At 42.7% G+C, this 15,176-nt stretch overlaps 1 protein-coding gene across 1 annotated transcript in view; it reads right to left on the bottom strand.

Moving 5' to 3' along the window:
* LOC147112804 (PC3-like endoprotease variant B) overlaps window positions 1–15,176 on the bottom strand; it is an 845,811-nt gene that overhangs the window by 753,748 nt on the left and 76,887 nt on the right. The window lies entirely within an intron of this gene.

Genomic DNA, 15,176 nt, shown 5'->3' with positions numbered 1-15,176 from the left:
GCAGAGGAAACAGAGATATAAGGCAGATAGCAAACAATGAACAATATAATATCAATAGAGACTATTTTTCATAAAACTATACCCAGTAAAATAGGAGTACACTCATTAAAATATTGGCTTTAAATGATTCTAACACCACCTTTCAGCTGATGTTAGAACAACATGGTTAAGGAATTCCTCTTCAGCAATAAATTTGAGAGGCGTGCTTTTGCTTGCTAATCATGAACTGCTAGTGAAAATGTGCGATTCTAGCGAAAATGGAGTTGTTAGCAGTAAAAATAAATATGTCAATCACAAAGTACCTGCAAAAATAATCTTCAAACAGCTAACAAACCACCAAACTGGTATAAATCTCCCAAACGTTGTTAATGCAGCTGTGAAATGCACAACTGTATAAGAGAATAACTGAATGACAGCATGATTCCGAGATGAAGTACTCCAAGCTCTGGAGTGTCACAATGATGCTTATGGGGGCTGAAGAAGAGCAACAAATGAGCAGAGAACGAGGCATGTTTGTTAGTACATAACCCAAACGATGAACGTAATCTCCAGGTCTAAAGATACCTGACAGGAAATTAGGGACAAATTGCATGACTTAAGGAAGAGCACTGAGGTAAGGCTAAATTTAATTGTAAATTAACAGCATGAGAAAAATATATACCTGATAGAAATGTGGACTTCTAAAAGATACCCACATTTCATATCCAAAATGCTTGACTGACACAGTGAAATGTTGACCTGATTTCAGCATGTCATGCATTACAAGTTAAAATAACAGGGTTATGCAAATTGCACTATACATGCCAGAATGAGAGAGTGAAGGTTCTACAGGAAGAATTGTCCATAATCCAGATCCCCCCTGTCTCAATCCCTACTGCTCTTGTGTTTAAAGACAAAACTGGCACATATGGTGTAAAGGACAACAGTTGGAGTATAACTTCAGGAGAAACATCTAAAGCCATAGTTGATAGCAAAGTTTGGAAGGAATGGGGTTTCAATAGTTGGAGGGGAACTGGTGATAAGTGCCACATTATTCGGGTGTTCTATGATTTGCAATGTGTGTTACATAACCATATGCAATCCCTGCAAAAAAAATACAAGTAAATCAAATAGCACTTCCATGATTGTAAGCATGTCCACTAGAAAATAATAGTGCCCAGTTACATAGCTCACTGGATGATCTAGGTAATTATACGCTCCTGCCTGTAGTTGTATAAAGTGTAGCCAGGGACCAAAGGAACCAATGCCTTCAGGAGGGAAATGGAGGAGGAAGGAGGGCAGAAGATTGACAGAAAAAAAAGGAGAAAAAAAAAGAACTTGTTCAATATTTGTATGACTTGTATAGGAGAGAAAGTGAAAAAAAAGAATTTAATATGCTACTAGAAAGAAGAAAAGGCAACATGATCTCACTGTTGTGTCCAGAGTTCAAAACAAAGTGAGATTCCTGAGTACTCAGAATCCTGCTTTGATTGTGAATGCTGGAGACATTGACAACAATGTAATAACTTTAGAGAAATTTAAGTGAAGTTTTACCATAAACAAATTGCAAGATCACAAGATAAGTATAGCAGTAGGAGGCCATTCAGCCCTTTTTAACTAATCCATCCAACTACAAAAAAATACAGTCACATCCCATCGTCCAACTGGATCTTTACTGAATCTAAGGTTTTTGACGCTACTACACAGAAGATTGAAAAACACTTTCCCGACATCAGTCTAAAAACCACCTGTCACATTCTCCTTGACTAATCTACTGGAATTTTTTGAGGATGTAACTGGTAAAATAGATAAGGGAGAACCAGTGGATGTGGTGTATTTGGACTTTCAGAAGGCTTTCGATAAGGTCCCGCATAAGAGATTAGCGTGTAAAGTTAAGGCACATGGGATTGGGGGCAAGGTATTGACTTGCACAGCGAACTGGTTGGCAGACAGAAAGCAAAGAGTTGGAATAAACGGCTCTTTTTCCGAGTGGCAGGCAGTGACTAGTGGGGTACCACAGGGATCGGTCCTTGGACCCCAGCTATTCACAATATATATTAATGATCTAGACAAGGGAACTAGATGTAATATCTCCAAATTTGCAGATGACACAAAGCTGGGTGGGCGTGTGTGCCGTGAGGAGGATGCCGAGAAACTCCAGGATGATTTGGACAGGTTGGGTGATTGGGCAGAAGCATGGCAGATGCAATATAATGTGGATAAATGTGAGGTTATCCACTTTGGTGGCAAAAACAGGAAGACAGATTAATATCTGAATGGCAATAGATTGGGAGAAGGGGAAGTGCAACGAGACCTGGGTGTCCTTGTGCACCAGTCGCTGAAGGTAAGCATGCAGGTGCAGCAGGCGGTTAAGAAGGCCAATGGTATGTTGGCCTTCGTAGCGAGAGGGTTTGAGTACAGGAACAAGGATGTCTTGCTGCAGTTGTACAGGGCCTTGGTGAGACCACATCTTGAGTATTGTGTGCAGTTTTGGTCGCCTTATCTGAGGAAGGATGATCTTGCCATGGAAGGAGTGCAGCGAAGATTCACCAGGCTGATACCTGGGATGGCAGGAATGACGTATGAGGCGAGATTGGGTCGATTGGGCTTGTACTCGCTGGAGTTTAGAAGAATGAGAGGGGATCTCATTGAAACTTATAAAATTCTGACAGGACTGGACAGACTAGATGCAGGAAGGATGTTCCCAATGGTCGGGGGGTCCAGAACCAGTTGTCACAGTCGAAGGATCAGGGGTAGGCCATTTAGGACAGAAATGAGGAGGAATTTCTTCACCCAGAGAGTGGTGAACCTGTGGAATTCTCTACCACAGAAGGCAGTAGAGGCCAATACATGAAATATATTCAAGAAGGAGTTGGATATATTTCTTAAGGCTAAAGGGATCAAGGGGTATGGGGAGAAGGCAGGGACCGGGTACTGAATTTGGATGATCAGCCATGATCGCATTGAATGGCAGAGCAGGCTTGAAGGGCCGAATGGCCTACTCCTGCTCCTATCTTCTATGTTTCTATGTTTCCTCTTTTATTCCAACTGATCTTGCAGTGTAAACTAGTACCATCAAGGTCCAAAACTGTTTCTGATGAGCCAATAGGTATGACCCTGCCAAGGTTGTGCATGATATAAAAGTATGGTGCAGGGTTATGGCTATGCACAGTCACACATCAGGAAAAAAAAACAGGTTTAAAGACCATGTACAAAAAAAAGAAAGTTCCTCGCAAAAATGGTTAAATAGAAAGAGCGGCCAGCAGGAGCTCTATCAATACCAGTAACAGTGCTTAAAATGAGGAGCATCAATTGTAGCTAATGGTGCGCTAATACAGGGATCGCTAGTTGGAGCCATTCCAGTCCCAAGAGAGAGTGTACCAGTAGGAACAGCTGGGGATAATGCTTTACCAGTAGAGTACTGATTCAGTTTTGCTTTTATTGATACATATCCATTCCTTTTCTATATTACAAAAAAAATCTTAATGCATTTGAGTCCTTCTAATAGTCTAATAAAAATTTAAAGATATTTTGGTATGTAGAATATTAGCATGCAGTATTCTAAGAATAGATTCTAAGAATAACTTTTTTTAAATCAATCTGATATGTACAGGCCTATGCATTTCCACTGAAACACAACCCAATATCACTGCAGTTCAAATTATGGTACAACTAAACTTTAGTTCAAACCATATCATTGAAGTTTGCCATCTAACACTGCAAACTGCACTCTCAGCTGCTAAATACTAAATCCCCCCTAAATTCCATCCATATATAAGTGATATATTGGAGTGGTTTACAAGGTCATAATCCATCTCAGGGTTGGGGTGTTACTGATAAATTGACTGAATTTTGCTCAGCTTATGATGTCTTCAGAATTATTAGTCGTATAACACACTATAACCTGTGCATTCCACTGTATATAATGTATACTATACTCATAGGAGGATGCCATTTGGCCCATCAAGCCTGTTGCATCAATTTGTTAGCTACAGCAGCTCTATCCTTTTAATCCCAATTTCCCACCCTTTCTCCATATCCCTTGATGCTCTTACTTCCCAAGTATCTTTATTCCTTTGAAATACCTCAAGTGACTTTGCATCTACAGCCTTCTGAACTGGTGCATTCTACGTCCTCTCACCATTGGTGTGAAGATGCTTTTCCTAGATTCATTTTCACAGTCCAAATTTTAAGCTGTTGCCCCAGTCTCCCACTGTAGCTCCAGGAGATTGGCGAAACCCTCCCAAAAAACAGTGGCGTTACAACAGGAGATTGGGACAACACCCGTGGAATTTCAGGACCGATGGGCTCAATCTTGACAGGGGCAGGCTGGTAGTTGGGGAGTTGGGGGGGGGGGGCGGAGTTTCTGTTGGAAAGCCCAGAAGCTCAGGTTTCCCCACATGCTGTGGAGTTTTGCCTCCACAGTCTGCATAGTTTTGCTTTGTCAGGTTTCCCACCAGGACATCAGCCTGATTGACAGGCTTAGTTTCCAATCGCCTGCTGCTGCTAGTGGGAGTGAGGTGGGGTCCGATCCTCAACCCCCAGGGGGGGTCTCTGATCCCCAACTGGGGGTGGGGAGGGTGGTTGTATGGAGGGGTGGTCTGAGGGGGAGGGTGTAATGATCAGTAACATGTCATTCTAGAATGGTACACTAGGTGGAGCTGTATGTTTAGTAGGGGGCTACCCACAAGGCAGTAGTCAAGATGGATGCCTGTACACAAGCCCACATGGCTGAATAAATGACTAGCTCAAGCTAGCTGTTCATAATGAAAATGTCTATTTATTCATGAACATAACATGGTACCAGGAGTGGTAATATCTGCTGAATATTGTGAAACGCGACATGGAGAATTTGAAGCCACCGGAGGGTTTGAAACTCACAGGGTATGTCGACTGCAATGGCGGACTTTCAAACAACAATTCGAACTCTACATTGCTGCCATCGGGTTCGGTACGAAGCCAGACGCAAGGAAAATAGCATTACTGCTCACGGTTGCAGGCCCACAGGCGATAGAGGTATTTAATACGTTTGTATTTGATCAAGAGGAGGACAGAGAAAAAATGGACGATGTGCTAAAGAAGTTTGATACACATTGTTCTCCCAAAAAGAACGAGACCTATGAGAGGTATGTGTTCCGTTCACGGACACAGCAGCAAAATGAGACTTTTGATCGCTTTGTGACTGATCTGAAACTGAAAGCACAGACATGTAATTTCTCTGAACTGAAATCATCCATGATTCGTGACCAGATTGTGTTTGGCATTCATGATAAAAAAGTCAGGGAACGTTTGTTGAGAGAAACCGAACTAACATTGGAGGATGCTGTGAAAATATGCCATGCCAGTGAGCTAGCTCAACAGCACGCAAAGACTTTCAGTGAAATTAATAATAATGCGGCTGTAATGAGTGACTGTGCTGCTGTCGGCGCTGTGTCCTACAAGGGGAAGAAATGAGAACAGAACAGAAATGCAAAACAATCGGAGGATGGAATTTTTAATTGTAAATGCTGTGGTTACAAACACCAGTCAAGACAATGCCCAGCGTTTGGCAAAATGTGCACAAAATGTAATGGAAAGAATCACTTTGCCAAACAATGCTTTTCAAAAGTAAAAACAAAGAAAGGGCAACAAGTCAATGTGATTGAGGACACTGATTTAAGTGAGACATTTTTTGTAGGAATGGTGTCATGTGACAATATCAAAAAGGATACAGAAAATGTGCAGCCCTCAGGAATGGACAATGCTGAACATAAAGTTAATGCAGTAAAAGAGGACAAATGGATAATGCCACTGCAGGTAAATGGAGCATTAGTTACATTAAAACTAGACACTGGGCAAAAGCACACTTAATCAGTATGAGTGACATAAAAAATATGAAAAAGCCCAAAATACAGAAAAAGTCAGTACTACTGAAGAACTATAATGGACAGAAAATAGATAGCTTAGGTGTATGCAGACTTAAAGTGACAGTCAAAGACAAAGTGCATCATCTCATGTTTTCTGTTGTGGCTGAAGGACTTAATTCACTACTAGGTGACAAAGCTTGTGAGGACTTAGAACTGGTCAAGAGAGTCTACCGTATAAACTGTGCCATAAGCAGACCAGATGACTCAGTGGATTCTGTAGTGAGTAATTTCCAGGATGTGTTCAAAGGATTTGGAGTTCTACCATTCACTTACAAGATCCAGCTAAAGGAGAATGCTCAGCCAGTGGTACATGCTCCACGGAGAGTTCCAGCACCCCTGCGTAACCGGCTCAAGAAAGAACTGGACAGAATGACCACACTAGGAGTCATCAGGAAAGTCAAAGAGCCAACAGACTGGGTTAACTCCATGGTATGTGTAAAGAAAAAGAACAATGATCTAAGAGTATGCATGGATCCAAAGGACTTAAATGCAAACATAAAACGTGAACACTACCAGATTCCCAAGCGAGAAGAAATCACCAGTGAAATGTCAGGTGCCAGATACTTCACAAAGCTCGATGCCTCAAGCATTTTGGCAACTAAAACTGGATGAAGAGAGCACCAAATACTGTACCTTCAACACACCATTTGGCAGGTATTGTTTCCTCAGAATGCCTTTCGGGATAATATCTGCATCTGAAATCTTTCATAGAGTGATGGAACACATAATTGAAGGTCTGGAAGGAGTTCGGGTCTATGTTGATGACATCATCATCTGGGGCTCCACACTGAAAGAACACAATGAGAGACTGACTCAAGTGCTACAGAGCATACGCCGGAATGGACTGAAGCTCAACAAAGCCAAGTGTCAGCTTAGTGTCCAGGAAGTCACTTTCCTAGGAGATAATCTATCTGGTAAAGGAATAGAGCCAGATATGGAAAAAGTAAATGCCATACTCAAAATGCCCCGACCCACTGACAAAAAAGGAGTGCTACGCATCATGGGGATGATAAACTTCATTGGAAAGTTCATTACTAACTTGTCAGCCAAGACAGCCTGTCTGCGAGACCTGCTACATAAAACAAATTAGTTTGCATGGACAGAAAGACATGAACAAGAGTGGATGAACCTCAAAACAGTGCTGACAACCACACCTGTACTCACCTTCTTTGACCCAACAAAGAGAATCAAAGTGTCAACAGATGCATCAAAAGATGGCCTAGGCGCGGTCTTGCTACAAGCAGAGGGTGACGATTGGAAGCCTGTTACCTATGCCTCCAGGTCTATGACTGATTCTGAGTGTCGATACGCCCAGATAGCGCTGTTCGCTACCCACACCCGGTTCACGGGGCCTTGCTGCGCCGGCAGAGGCGCAAGTTAAGGTGGAGGTGCAGGACGGCTGCTTTTTTGGCGGCCGCCTGCCAGCACCTCCGTCCCTGGCCTCCTGGACCCCCCCCCCCCCGCGACATTGCCGGCTGTTTCCCGAGAGCCCGGCACTTCTCCTTGGTGCCGGGCTCTTTTGCCGGCACTCGCGATCGAGGCTCGCGCTGCTGCAGGCACCTCCCCCTTAACAGTGGGAGGAAGGCCTGCAGTACCGCAGCGTGCCGTGCCGCAGCGTGTGGCGCTGTGGCACGTAGTGCTGCGAAATTCACTTTCAGCGCCCTAAGAGGGACGCGGAGTGCCTCGAGCCGTGCCCCGTCTCCCTCTAGGGGCACTTCAACTGAATTTGCCGCGATCGCTAATGCGGCGATCGCGGCGCAAATTCCAGTGCCCAGGCGAACTTCGCGCCGCTTGGGCGCCTCAGGCCAATTTCTAGGCCATAGTGTTAGCAGATGCACTATCCCGAGCACCCACAATGAGTCATGTGAGCTCTACTGAGGAAGACGTGGATGTTCATGTGAGTATGGTCACTGCTGTGCTGCCCGTGTCAGACACAAAATCAAAGCAAATAGCAGAAGAAACAGTAAAAGATACAGTGTTACAAACAGTAATAGAGAACATTCATCATGGTTGGCCAAAAGGTTCCTGTCCAAAGTACTATCACATCAGGTCAGAGTTGAGTGTCGCAAGTGGACTATTACTAAAAGAGAACAGAATAGTCATTCCACAGGCTCTACATCAAGACATGCTCAAAAGGATTCATGAGGGACACCTCGGAATTGAAAAATGCAAAAGGAGAGCAAGAGACGCTGTTTATTGGCCTGGCATAAATAAGGACATTGAGAACATGACAGGCATATGTGAGACATGTCAGAAACACCAAAACAAACAAGCAAAGGAACCAATGATAGTAGCTGACTTACCAACAGCACCATGGCAAAAGGTTGGTATGAACCTTTTTTCATTTGAATGGTAAAGACTATCTAATAGTGATTGACTACTATTCTAACTATCCTGAGATGGCGCTGCTCTCAAGCACATCTGCAAGCAGTGTCATAATGCATGTTAAATCCATCTTCGCCAGACATGGAATTCCCAGGATTGCCGTTAACGACAATGGTCTGTGCTTCAACTGTAAGGAGTGGCAACAGTTTGCAGCACATTATGACTTTCAACACAGCACATCCAGTCCTCTGTATGCTCAGTCGAATGGTAAGGCAGAGAAAGGTGTTCAAGTTCTCAAACAGCTACTGAAGAAAGCAACAGAAAGCAAGTCTGATCCTTATCTCGCCCTGCTGAGCTACCGAGCCTCCCCTTTAGACTGTGGTTCTTCAGCTGCTGAACTCCTAATGGGTCGCAAATTGCGCACCATGCTACCCTGCTGTGCAAAAAAAAAGTAGAGTAAGGAACTGAGACAGAGACTTCAACTGTTAAAGCTGAAACAGAATCACACTATGATAAGTCATCCAAAACTCTGAAACCATTGACAAGCGATGATGTTGTCAGGATTGAGGATCCAGATGCATGGAACAGGAAAGCTACAGTTCTTGAGGAAGTAGGACCAAGGTCATACACTGTTAGAGCTGAGGAAGGACAGATTCTCAGGAGGAACCGCCGTTCCCTCCTGAAAACACAAGAAACTATCCAAGAGCAAATCGATGACAATGCTGCAACTGAATCTTGTCACTCACCACCAGAACAATCTAACACAAACACACATACAGGCTCTCATGAAAACACATCAGACTTACCTGTGCTGAGAAGATCCACACGTGAAGTAAAAAAGCCTGATAGACTTAATCTTTGAGTACAAAGAAAACTATAATGAAAGAATGAAAAGCTTAGAGTTCATAAAGTAAAGCTTTGAAAATGTGTTGACTGTTGTGAAGATGTTTATGTCGTTATGATTGATTGATATTGATTTTGTTTAACCTCTAAGGAAGGGGATGTAATGATCAGTAACATGTCATTCTAGAATGGTACACTAGGTGGAGCTGTATGTTTAGTAGTGGGCTACCCACAAGGCAGTAGTCAAGATGGATGCCTGTACACTAGTCCACATGGCTGAATAAATGACTAGCTCAAGCTAGCTGTTCATAATGAAAACGTCTATTTATTCATGAACATAACAGAGGGGAGCTTGGGGGGGGGGGGGTGCGGTGCCATGGGGAAGTGCTTACCTTCTCCCCGAAGCTGTCCTCCACTCCCTTCAGCTGCCGGGTTTCTCGAGGCCTAAGAAACCCGGCCAGCCAAGGTTAAACCTGCAAACCAGGTTAAATCAGAGGCCACCAGCCTCATTAAAATATTTAATTGGCCAACCCGCCTCCTGGGAGTGGGCTGACTACCCGCCCCTGTCCCACAGCTGTTAAACCTGGAAGTGGGCGGGTTGGGGTCGGGTTTGAGATTTTAAAATTTTTAACGTCTCACCTGACCCCAACCCACCTGTTTTCGGGAGTTAAGATTCAGCCCTAGGTCTTTAGTTCACTTGTAATTCTGCTGTAGAACTGCAAAATTATTTACTTACAATAGTTAGGTTTTATTTTTCAGTAATTCTAGGCAGGTTGATTTCCAGTAATTTTGTAGTGATTTCATATTGAATTTATTTGCTTTCTGCTGACATATCGAGTGAATGGCATACGCTGGCTATGTGGTCTGCGATGACATGTGCCAACAGAAGAAGATAAGCTTCTTTCCTTGGACAGCAAAAGGTTATTCAAAAGAACGTTGCTTTATGTGTACTCTAAACAAAAGACAAATGAGTTGAAGTGATTATAATGAAAATAATCACAACAAGCAATGTAAACAAAAAGACATATAACACCACAGCAATCAATGCTCAGGCAACTTACTGTCAAATAAGTCCAGAAATGAAATTACAACTTCTACCTCCCAATTCGTCTCTATATTATCGCCTTCTGTGTAGTCTTATTATTGAGCAATGACAACTTCATAGTACCTTTTTGATTGGAGCAATCCCTTTTGCTGCATTTCACGAGCTAAGAGCGACAACGTGACATGCCCTCACTTAAACTCCGCTCCCAGCAGCCACCGTCCACTGCTCACAGAGCAGCAGGAACTACTTGTGTTGTTATTTTGGATTTCCAACATCTGCAGTATTTTGCTATCGTACTTGTAGCTAAGATTTGGCAAAGATGAGTCATAGCTTTGGAAACAATGAGAGAATGGTGATCCCAGACAGGAGATCACTTTGTGGTGAATTTAAAAAAAAATTCTGTTAACTTTTGTTTATGTACAAAAAGGGCTGTATTTTTCACGACATAGCTCAATGATAAGGCCATAGTAGGGTCTTACGCTAAAATACTATTTCCACTTGTACTGTTCTCACAAAAAAGCAAAACAGCAATGTGAACTTCCGAATTCTCTCTCCCTTCCCCCGCCCCAGTCATTAAAATGGTTACTAGCAGCAGTTTCTGGCTTTATACTGTACTTCCTATTAGTCTCCAGAACCAACTAGGGATAAGTGCCAAAATATTTCTAAATCCTAATTGATTTATTTAGAAAAATCCAAACACTTCTTGTCTAATTAAATGTTTTACACTGAGACTTTAAGAACCTTTTACTTGTCTGCAGTGAGATGATTTCCTGGGTTTTGTTCATTCTGCATATAACACCAGTTTTAATAATATTATTAATGCTACCGCTGAGTCAAGGCTCACTCCATTGCGCAGATTAACTGTAAAGAAAATTGTCAAATAGAACTGTTACGCAGCAATGGGAAATATTTAAACATGCAATGAAAAGGATACAAATCAAGTATATTTCAGCATGGTAAAATGGAAGTGCATTGAAAACTGTGGTTCCATAAATTAATAGGTAGATTAGATCAAATTTCAAACTAAAAAAGTATTCAGTACTTATAGGGCAGATACATTTTGAAAAACAGGACAAATATAAAGAATATACAAAAGCTAAAAAAAGATGAAAGGCTAAGAGGAAATAAGAGAAACTTAACAAAAAAAACCATGAAGGGCAATAAAAAAGACTTTCCATAGTAGTAAGAAGATTGTTAATGTAGGTTTTGGACTGCTAAGAGATGAAGGAAGCTTGTAATGGAGAGTGAAGGAATGCCAGAAATACTAAATATTTTGCCTCAGTTTTCACAGAGGAAGTGGATGTTAAAACTGTAGAACCACTATAGGTGACTGTAAAACATTTAGAGGAGATTATTATTCAAAGTGAGATGGTATTAAAGAAGTTACTTAAACTAAAGGTAGACAAATTACTGGGACCTGACAATTTACATCGTAGGATCCTGAGGGAAGCTGAGGAAGAATTAGAGGGCACTCTGACTATAAGTTTTCAAAATTCTTTGGAAAGAAAAATTGTCAGAAAACTGGAGAGTGGCAAATGTGAGATAATTATAGACCCGCTAGTCTTACATAAATTGTCGGCAAACCACTAAAATCTCTAATGTGGGATGAAATTACTGGGCTCTTGGAGAAACATGATTTAATTAGGGCCAGACAGCATGGATTTTTAAAAGCCAGTTTGTATTTGACTAACTTAACAGAATTCCTTGTAGAATTAACAGAGGATAGATAAAGAAAATGAGGTGGATGTGGTTTTAAGGATTTTCAAAAATCATTTGATAAGGTACCACATCAGAGAATAAGGGCAAATGTAAGAGCTCATGGAATTAAGGCAAATATGGCTGCATGGTTAGAAAAGGTTGGACAGAAAAACATAAAGGAAGTTTCTTGGACCTGAAAGATGTAGTGAGTGGTGTTCCATAGCGACCTGTGCTGGCATTGCTCTTAGTTACTGATAAATAGGACTTGGGAATTGAGGGAACAATACTGAAATTCACTGATGACATTAAATTGTTTGTATGGCAAATTGTAACAAGGATAGTGAAAGATTGTAACATTACGTAGGTAGGGTAACAGGATGGGCAGATGCAGTTCAAAATAAATAAAATGTGAAGTACAGGAGACTTTGGTTTATCCGGAGGTTATATGTCCGGAATACTCGATCTAACAGCAAAAATCAGGAGCCGTTTTCTATACGTTTTTTTAGTTCTCGTTGCTTTTTTTTCCCCCAGTCAGGCACTGCAAGGTCTGTAGCTATAGCAACAGCTTCAGCTAGAGACGCTTGCAACTGCAGCCGACTGTTTTGAAGCTGTTGCTAAGCAACAGGGGCCTAGAAATTCAGTTGCGTTTGCGCCCAATTAGGGGCGAAAGAGTGGGTTGCGCCGGAAGTTGCGTCGCGCCCGAAATTAGGTGGGCCCTAACATCGGCGTTAGCCGGTAGCGCTGCGCCGGCACCGATGACGTCATCGGTGTGCGCAGTGCCCCGGTACCGCCCGAAACCACGCCGATCCCCATCTTCAGTAGCGGCCGCCTCTTCCGTGGCAGGCGCTAACAACATCGGGAGACCGGGTCCTTACTGCAGCCTTAGCGGCGCAAGTTAAGGTGGAGGTGCGGGGCGGCCACTTTTTCGGTGGCCGCCTGCCTGCACCTCCTTCCCCGGCCTCCTCCACCCCCCCCCCCCCCGCGGCATTGCCGGCTGGTTTCCGTGGAGCCCGGCACTTCTCCGTTGTGCCGGGCTCTTTTGCCGGCACTTGCAATCGGGGCTCCGGCCGTTGCAGGCACCTCCCCATTAAGAGAAGGGGGAGGCCTGCAGTACAGCAGCCTGCCGCACCGCATCGGGTGGCGCAGCAGGACCGGGAGCGCTGAAATTCACTTTCAGCGCCCCAAGCGGGGTGGACACACCCTGTACCAGCGCCCGGTTCCGCTTTGGGGCGCTGAAAGTGAATATGGGGCGGGCACAACTGGCTCCGCGGCGGGCGCAAAATTTTCGGCGCAAACGTGCTGGCGGGGCTATACCCAATTTCTAGGCCAGGGTTTGTTGATTCACACGGAGCTTTTCAGTTCCGTATCTCTCAACATTAACGCTGGTATGTCCGGCACTTTTGATGGTACGGCACCAGCTCGGTCCCGTCAGTGCCGGATATCAGAAAGTTTCCTGTAATATATTTTGGAAGGAAGAATAAGAAAAGGAAATACATATTAGATGTTGAGTTTTCAAATGCAGCAGAGGGACCTTGGTGTGCATATACACAGGTCACAGGCACAAGCAGTTAAGATATTAAAAAAGGCGACCAGAATACTTGGTTTTAAAGCTAGATTCATCGGATACACAACCAAAGAGGTAATGTTGAACTGGTAGAAGACCTTAGCAGCAGTTGGAGTATTGTGTACAGTTTAGTGCACCACACATCAGGAACAATATACAAGCAATAGAAAAGGCGCAGTGTAGATTCACTGGGATATTACTAGTGATGACGAGTTACAGTCATGAAGAGAGAAACGTGAGAATTTAGAATTTCTTTACTAGAACTGAGAAGGTTAAGGGTGACCTGATCGAGATCTTCAAGACCATGAGGGTTACACAGTTATGGAATGTTTCCACTGGTGAGCAAAAATTAAGATAATCACAAAATGGATTAAATGGGAGATTTAAAAAAAAACTTTACACAGAGGGTGGTTAAAATATGAAATTTTCTGCCAGAAACCATGTTTCAAGCCAAGTCCATAAATTCTTTTCAAAGGATTGCTAGGGAAAGAAGAATATTAATAGATACAGCGAGTGAGCAGCAAAGTGTGATTTGACGAGGTGGCTCACGTAGGAAAAGGCACTGGCACAAAGTGTTGGGCCGAATGGCCTGTTTCTCTGCTGGAACATTATATCATTCTGTACGTGAAATATTAAAGTAAATTGTGATCATGAAGCAACACACAGTACCTGTTATAGCCATGAAAAAAATTATTACTGATCCCAGCCATCAAGGAGAGGAGGGTAGAACTTTTCACACCCAAAGGTATCGACATATATTATATTTGATTGGCAGCTCATTTTGAGTTTAAGAGATGCAGATTTAAATTTTGATTGTCACATTCACTTTTTTTTAAAGTATTTCTTAGCCTGTTTTACAAAAAAATGGGTAGTCCATCTGAAACCATCAGAAAGAGATAGTTAGGCCAGAGAGTCTCCATGGACAATAATCCATAAAAAGGTTAATATTCAGGCACCCTCTGTTTGGTTTATGTTGCAGTTTAGCACAGCAATTATGACTGTTATTTGTCTATCTTCTGGGGAGAATTAGCTTAAGTCTACAATTACTATAAATCGAGTGTGTCATTCCTTCTGTTCACATCTATTTACTGTTTAGTCGTTTATAGTCTAAATCACAGTCTAATGAAGTGTTTATTCCATCGTCTTCCACAGTCAAGGAGGATCTTGTGAGGATGCATGACATAATCATAGCCAAAATACAGTAACAACAGTTTCCTGTTCAATCACTGGGCTCACTGCAACGTACTTAGGTATTGGGCAAGAAAAGGCACATTCGTAGGAAACAAGGGCTCATCTATGGGATTGGTTCACAATGCTGAAACCAAGGAAAATATCAAGAGTAAAACCCCAAAAGCAGCTAAAAAAAAACATTTTCTGTTTGTTTACAAATAGATGACCCAATGATGTAACTCATTGGACAAGGGGACATAACCTTAAAATCAGAGCCAAGCCATTCAGGAGAGATGTTAGGAAGCATTTCTTCATGCAAAGGGTGGTAGAAGTGTGGAACTCTCTCCCACAAAAAGCAGTAGATGCTAGCTCAACTAATAATTTTAAATCTGAGATCGATAGATTTTTGCTAGACAAAGGTATAAAAGGATATGGAACCAGGCCGGTGGATGGAGTTAAGATACAGATCAGCCATGATCTCATTGAATGGTGGAACAGGCGTGAGGGGCTGAATGGCCTACTCCTGTTTCTTTGTTCCTGAATCACAGTGAATGAATCATTGTGTTACTTGGACATAATGGGGGTGAAATTGGACATGGCCGGGGATGCAAAACAGGTCGTACCACATCGGTTGCCCGTTATATGC

This window comes from Somniosus microcephalus, chromosome 9 (genome assembly GCF_052327205.1).
Source record: "Somniosus microcephalus isolate GS21.2 chromosome 9, FLI_Smic_1.0, whole genome shotgun sequence".
Classification (NCBI taxonomy): domain Eukaryota; kingdom Metazoa; phylum Chordata; class Chondrichthyes; order Squaliformes; family Somniosidae; genus Somniosus; species Somniosus microcephalus.
The sequence above is the reverse complement of the archived record's forward strand: the minus strand, read 5'-3'. Positions and strand labels throughout refer to the sequence as shown.